Source organism: Sciurus vulgaris (genome assembly GCF_902686455.1).
Source record: "Sciurus vulgaris genome assembly, chromosome: 1".
Classification (NCBI taxonomy): Eukaryota; Metazoa; Chordata; class Mammalia; order Rodentia; family Sciuridae; genus Sciurus; species Sciurus vulgaris.
In genome coordinates, this window is record NC_136461.1 from 101,601,692 (window position 1) to 101,608,065 (window position 6,374).

Below are 6,374 nucleotides of genomic sequence, written 5' to 3' on the forward strand. Positions count from 1 at the left end.
GCCAATGCCTGCTAGTGTTTTTATTGAAGCTTTCTTAGTATGCACACCTTTCCAATCTGGAAAATGAGACTGCATTTGTATTCCTGCATTTGGAAGCCTATTTGTTTGACCTTGTGTGTGCTTGTCTTCCCTTTATTCCCTTCCATTGCCACTTGTGATATCTGACAAAGAATTGAAGACATCAAGACTAAGAGAGAGAGAGACCAAGAGAAGACTTGGAGCAAATAGATTCCTCCTTAATGTTTTGTCATTCCACACATCAGTTTAATTCATGCTTTCCAAGTTCATGTCACTTCTTTTAAACTTAAAGAATATAACTGCATATGCACCTACATGGAACGATGTGATTGTAGCATACATGCATGTATGCTACTGCTGTTTTTGTGTCTGTGGATTTTCGTATCTTCATGCCTACAAGCAAGGATGATATTCAAAATATTTATGAACTAGTTCAGTACAGAGATGACTAATCAAGACAGATGGCTAGATCAGGGCACACTGGCTGCACACAACCCAGCACATAATTGTACATTCCTACTTCACCTGCTGGGACTCAGATGGGACTCCATTACAGGGTAGGAAGGATTCATTTTCCTCTTTCCCCAGTGCAAGCAGCTAAACTGGATCCTGACATCCTTGAGCTTGTGGTTTGTCACTGAGTGTAGTTCTGGGGTGGACATGGGCACAGCATCTACTGAACCCAGATGCCTATTAATGTATTTGAAATAGGTTTGTAGATTGGGCAAACAAAGGCTGAGTCAAGTGCCTTTTGAGCCATTCATGAGGGTACTAACTTTACCTTCGTTTGACTTTGAGAAAGAGGAGTCCAACTTTTGAAAATGGTTGTGCATTTTCAGAAAGTTGGATTGACCTACATGTTGGGTGATTGGCAATATATCATCAGCATTGCTATTAATGAATGTCTACCATGTATCAAGCACCATGCTAGGCTCTTCACATGGGTAACCATTATTAAACATATGAACTAAAGATCTCCAAAGAGCCTGCAGACTGTTTGATGTTGGCTGTTTAACACATCTTGAGTGGAAAGATGGAATGTTGCCAATCAAGAGCCAAGTTATCTCAGGCTATCTTCAATCTCTTTTAATAGCTTTTTATTATTGACCTCTAAATCTGACCCAGCATTCTTGTGACTACTAAATAAAACTCTTGGTATGTATGCTAAGCTTGGTAAAAATGTGATAACATCTGAATCCTGTAAAGGATTTCTTCAGCTTATGAAAGATAACACCTGAAACTTCCAGAAGAGAATTCTCTATCTCTTTATAGTCCCCATCTACTTTCTTTTGTGATTATAAAAGTCCACAGGAAAACCATGTCATTCCAGGTAACTTGAATCTGTGTTCCCAGTCCATGGTTACTCATGTTTGACTCAGAATAAATCATTTTCTTATTTCCTTAAAGCAGAGTTGTTATTTTTCATTGACAAATGGAACTCCTCCAATGGTAAATTTTGGGGAGAGTGCTTAAAGTTTGGGAAAAGAGAGGGGTATGAATTATTCCCAAGCACCCCCATATTCTAAATTAAGATGCTAGACTATTTGTCCAGATTTGTAAAGTGGGTGATCAATAGCTCATTACCCACCTCTCCACAACATGAGAAAGGGCTAAGAGTTGAGGTTGAAAGGTACGTTTGAAGATCTGTCTGGAGAGCATTGTCACTTTCTTCCTCCTCCGGCCAAGGGTGCTGATTCTTTCTTACTAGAACCCACTTAAGGTAGGGATTCCAGAGAAAACCCTAAGAGTTTGACTGGAATCACTGGTATATGTGTGGGGGACAGAGGGACTTAGGCCTAAAGATAATCTGAAGGCAAGTGGCTGAGGCAGGATTGTTACCTTCATATTAAGTCCAGATGACTACCTCGAAGGTGAGCTGCACTCTGAGAGCTTAGCAGAGCAGATGTTGCATTTTCCATGGGCCAGACATAGACTGCCTGGAGGGCCTGGAAAAGAGAGATGACTCCAACTAGGGAAAGACTTCCAGAAGCTACAGGCCAAAGGATCATAAGTGTCAAGTGGGAGGAGGCATTGCCCACATCAAGGGACCTATAAGTAAGAGATCCTTAGCAATAGGGCACCTTACAGAAACCTAGGAAAATGTCCCTTGAGACAATGCCACACTCTGTGATATAAAGAGAAAGACTCATAGACATTAAATAATTTGCTCAATATCAAGCAGGTAATAAATCGTGTGTGGTGGTTTTGTACAGTGTCAGTTTGGGTAAGCTAGAACTACATTTTCCAGAATCATCTTCTTGTCATGATTCTGGATTGGAGTTGACTAAAAAGATATATTCTTAAATTATGTGGAAGACATGTCGGGTACAGTGATGCATGCCTGTAATCCCAGAGACTCAGGAGGCTGAGCCAGGAGGATCACCAAACCCAGCCTCAGCAACTTACTGAGGCCTTAAGCAACTCAGTGAGACCCTGTCTCTAAGAAAATATTTAAAAAGGGCTATTGCTTGAATATGGTTTGTTCACTTCAAAACTCATGTTGCAATTTGAATGTTGGGAGGTGAGACCTATAAAAGGTGATCTGTGTTAATGCCTTTCTCATGGGAGTGGTTTGAGGCTGCCCCTCATGTTCTGTCTTTTCTGTGCATACCCACATGCCCTGCAATGCTGGGCCCTCACCAGAAACAACAGCTGCTGGCATTCTGCTTTTGGATTTCCAGCCTCCAGATCTAAGACCTCTTATGGCATCTGGTGTGCAGGTGTTGACCTGGCAAAATGTTTATTCTTTATGCCTGTTAGCAAAGATCGCCGGACTCAGCTTACTTTCAAAACCAGCAATATGCCTTCACCCTCCTTCCTCAGGGCTTTATCTACCACAGGGATGAGATGATGCTGAATGTACCAGGTATATAGCAAGTAGCAAGTACTCTAGACCCTTTGGTAAGACACATGCATTTAGATGGTGGGAAATAAGTTCCATGGAAATTTAGGTAAAATTTCTTGGGGCCCAGAGATCTGAGGTACATTAAAGTATCACATCTAAGGTGAAAGACAAGTTGCTACCTTTGGCTTCTCTACCACTAAGAAAGGGGTGCAGTGTTTGGTAAGCCTCCTTGGATTTTGAAAGTAACATACAATTCCTTTGGTCATGCTGCTTTAATTTATCAAATAGCTCAAATGTCTGGCAGTTTTGAGTAGGACCCAGAATGAGACAACTCTCTGTAATAGGTATAGGATGATGTGCAAACTTATTTGCTTCTTGGACCAAACTGTCAGGTCCAATGGAGCTTCAAGTGTCTGGCACTGTATAGGGCTACGAACAGTGTATAGAACCTTCAGCAGACTCTAAAGATGAATCACAGAACAAACCTTTAGGATTTGGGATCAAACTATGCCATTCTCTTCAGATAATACTTTCCCTTTTTGGCTTCAGTGAGGAAAGGGCTACTAAAAAATTCAATGTTTGACCAAGTTACCATGTGACCTGAACTGCCTATCATGAGCAGGATGTTATTTAGCTAGGAAGCCATAAAGATATGTATGTGGTATGTATATGTGTTAGAACTTGAGCAGGACCTAGAGGCAAAAGCAAATTGCATGAATAAGTGCCCGTGACTCCTATGGTTCCTAAGCCTGCTAAAATGCCTTGTCCTTGTCATGTGGACCTATGAGACGATCTCTCTGACCAGTTGAGCTGAAGGAAAATAATTGCCACACTACTGTCCCACTCAGAGGGGACCCAAACGGATCTTTGGAAAATTCTCCCTTTGTTCAGAAGTGTGAGCAGTATACATAGTTGCTCATTGCCAGAAAGCCAGGGGTATAGATATATACTTTAAAAAAAGTTTTTGTGTGGGATTAAATGAGACAACTTGCAAAAATGTGCTTGCCCCTCCCCCACCATTCTCACGTTGCATATTTCCATATGCCTTTTCCTTGTCCTGATCTCCCAGCTAGTATGACAGCTATTGAAGGCCTACAGGCTTTTTTTTTTTTTTTTTTTGTCGTCCCCCTCTGCATCTTTCAGCTAAGGCGAAAGTTTGACTTGATGCTCAGGGTGTTAGAGGGAACACGTTTGGAAAATAGGTAATAAGGAAATCTGGGGAGGAGGTATGTGAATGAACAATGATGAACTGACACAAAGTGAAAACATTTGTGTCTTATATGAATGTTCACCGAAGCGAAATCTTAGTGGAGGATGATTTTAACAATCAGGGCACTAAGTTAGCAAATTTATTTCCCCAGCTGTTTCATCAACCATCTCTGTCTTTGTCTAAATGTCTCATGGTTCCATTATACATAGTCCAGGGACAGAAATTATGCATGGCTCAGAAACATGGGCTTCTATTCATCAAGTCTGATCTGTCTACAGTCACTACTGCGTGGCCAACCTGCCAACAGCTGAGATCAACATTGAACCTTCACTGTGGCACCATTCCCAGGGTGAATAGCCAGTCACTCCGTAGCAGGCTGATTACATTGGAACACTTCCATCATGAAGGGGCAAGCTTCTTCCATCATGAAGGGGACACTTGATCTGAACATGGATTTTTCTTTCCCTGTCTACATACCACTACCCAAATCACCAATTTCCAGAATATCTTATTATTATAGTATCTTACTAAGCATGGCTTTTGATCAAAGAACTCCTTTTACAGAAAATAAACTATGGAAAAGGGCTCATGATCACAGAATTCAAAGGTCTTACAATGTACATGGTCATTCTGAAGTAAATGCCCTAATAGAATTGTGGAATGGTCACTTGGAGACTAAGTTACTATGCCAGCTGAGTACTCACACTAGACAGAGCTGAAGCCATGTCATCCAGGAAGTTATGTCTTGAATCAATGACCAATACAGAGTGCTGTTTTCCCCATAGTCAGGATTCATAGTGCAAAAATCAAGAGGTTGAAATGAGAGTGTTTCCTCTCATTGTCATTCTTAGTGATCCACTAGGGAAACTTTTGCACTCTAGCCCCACAACTTTGTTTTTTTTCAGGTTTAGAAGAAAATATAACTGCCTAGGTTAATGACACATAAGTAAAACATGTAATACAGATATCTTTAAGTGATTACGCTCAGTGTGCTGAAAGCGAAAGGAATATGGACTGAATAATAGAGAATGAAGTCAACAAAGTTAAAAAAATCAACTATGACCACAAAACTAGTTATAGGAAAGAGAACTACAAGTTAAAAATATTTCCTTACATTAATATGAATATCGTTATAGTTATAATCATACAATTATATAATTCATTATATTAATACAAATATGTTAACATAAATACTAAAAATTATTTTCTTCCCTGAAACTTGTGAAAGTGACTAGGACAATTTATTATCTGAAAGCAACCAGAAAAATATACAGAAGCTGCCTGAGATTCATCCAGAACCACAAAAATGAGTACACATGTTGGGATTAAAGACACAGGTGTGATAAATAATAAAACTATTTCCTGCTCCAGCCCCACCAAATCATTATAATTCAGTGAGCTGGAAAAAATTTTCAGTGTACTGATTACATGTACCTTGAAACATTTAATCTCCACAAGACCTATGAGGTAAGTGCTATTAACACCAGTTTACAGATGCAGAGGGGGACAAAAAAAAAAAAAAAAAAAAAAGCCTGTAGGCCTTCAACAGCTGTCATACTAGCTGGGAGATCAGGACCAGGAAAATGCGTATGGAAATATGGAATGTGAGAATGGTGGGGGAGGGGCAAGCACATTTTTGCAAGTTGTCTCATTTAATCCTGACAATAGTTCCATAAGTTAGTTATTACTATTCTCGTTTTATACACAAGGAATCTGGGACTCAGAGGCTAACTAATTTGCCCAAGATCACAGAGCCGACAAGCAGAAGAACAAGGATTTACCCAGGACGGCCCAGCTCTAGGAATTGTAGCATTTTATAACATGTGGGCTGCATCCTGGTCATCTCCTTGGGGGCCCACTGCCCACAGTCCAAACACTCCACAAGTAGTGCTTAGGAAATATTTGAGAAGTCCTAGGGATAGACTGAGTTGAGTAGTAAATGCCACTACAGAAGCTGACCATTGGCCAAGGATGAGCTTGGAAGAAGCTGGATGCTGTATAGTTTGAATTCTACACTAAAGACAATGGAGAACCTCACAAGGACTCAGGGGCAAGAGCAGAAGTAGATCACCACATAGAAGACAGGACTGTAAATCCAGATGAGGGGTGAAACTGCACACTGAGAGATCAGAAGTTTTGACAATAATCTAGGTAAGAAATAATAAGCCCTTAAACCAAAAGTGCCTGGGGGTGCAGAGATAGGGGAGACGAAGATGAAGGTGTTTTCCATCTCCAGGGTCTTTGTATTCCCTAGGTCAGTGCTTGCTTTTTTCTCTCCCCAGGTGCAGAGGTATGAGTAGC